Genomic DNA, 1,675 nt, shown 5'->3' on the forward strand with positions numbered 1-1,675 from the left:
ATCGAGGGTGTTGCGAACTGGTGGGTCGTAGAGAGACCCTTTGCCGATTTATTCACGCGTATGCCAATGTCGGACCAACCAGGTACCACGGCACAGGAGGGATTAAAAAGAAAGCATAAACACCCTTTGCTGCTTCCGATAAAGTTCAAATTTCGTCGAATGGTCCCGAGTGAATCCACCCTGTAAACCAGAGCAGAAATTGTGGTCGCGCTACACGCCAGAGGGGTGCGATCAGGTTCAGTGGGGTTTCAGACCAGGATGTCCTTTGAGAAGGGTTGACTATACCGAAGGGTGTCAGTAATGTCAAAGGTTGTCGAGCACGTCGTCTCGTTGCTCATTACATTGCGAACCGTCGTTTCCGACTATGAAATGTGTGGGAATCGACTCTCCAAGAGACGGTTTTATTTATTTATTTTTTACGCCCTTATACACCCCCTAGGGCCTTTTCGTGTCAGTACTGAGCAATGGTGTGTCTGAAATGTTTCCTCGGCCACTGCCGGCCGGTGTGGCCGAGCGGTTCTAAGCGCTTCAGTTTGGAACCGCGTGACCGCTACGGTCGCAGGTTCGAATCCTGCCTCGGGCCTGGATGTGTGTGATGTCCTTAGGTTAGTTAGGTTTAAGTAGTTCTAAGTTCTAGGGAACTGATGACCTCAGCTGTTAAGTCCCATAGTGCTCAGAGCCATTTGAACCAATCCTCGGCCACTCATAAGAAAACCGCGTAATTATAACCCTGGGCAGTGCGCTTCTGATCTACATCGCGAAGACGTCAAAAGAAGGGGTGAAATGTTGGCGATAGGGAGTGTGAGGACCTTCGACGATGGGTTGAATTGTGTTGAAATTTGGTGCCAATATGACATCATTAACCCACCTTATACCTCATATGAACTTCTGAGCTCTGACTTTTTTTTCGCATGTGTCGACACCTTGTTGTTTGAAATGTCGACGAACTCAAGGATGCTGTCGCAATGTGCCACGCTTTCGCACCATTACAGAGGAAGGTTGTAGAAACCTCTGAGTCAAGTTTCAAACTTCCCCGTCGCCTTGGGAGACAACTACGGGGTTTCGAAAAAGTGACTATTTGTGTTGCTCAGTGTAGATCCAGGGGTTCGCGCAACAACAAACAAGCTACGTTTCTTTTCGTAGACCTGGCAACTACGAAACAGGTCCATTTGCATCGAGGTCTGTTGCGTAAAGTTTCGGAGCCGCAATACCGAGCCCCTTTCTGGTTATAGAACGGGGTGACAGGATGCTGACTTCAGGTAGACGGAAAATAGAAAGTCGTGTCCGTCAATCGATGTAAATCGGCATACCAGAGCGCCGAAGACGTCACTTAACCGCCGGCCACCGCACGAGCCAGCGTACACTCTGCACCCCCTAGCAACTCGCCTACCGATTGCCTCACGTTCAGAGACAGTGGCCGAAAATCAACGCCGTGCCGTTTCCCGACATTTGATATAACATGTCGTACCAAAAAGATGTAAATGTAAGGTATTGCTGCCGGCCTTGGTGGCCGAGCGGTTCTAGGCGCTACGGTCTGGAACCGCGCGACGCTACGGTCGCAGTTTCGAATCCTGCCTCGGGCATGGATGTGTGTGATGTCCTTAGGTTAGTTAGGTTTAAGTAGTTCTACGTTCTAGGGGACTGATAACCTCAGAAGTTAAGTCCCATAGTGCTC

Source organism: Schistocerca americana, unplaced genomic scaffold, assembly GCF_021461395.2.
Source record: "Schistocerca americana isolate TAMUIC-IGC-003095 unplaced genomic scaffold, iqSchAmer2.1 HiC_scaffold_15, whole genome shotgun sequence".
In the NCBI taxonomy this organism is placed as follows: Eukaryota; Metazoa; Arthropoda; class Insecta; order Orthoptera; family Acrididae; genus Schistocerca; species Schistocerca americana.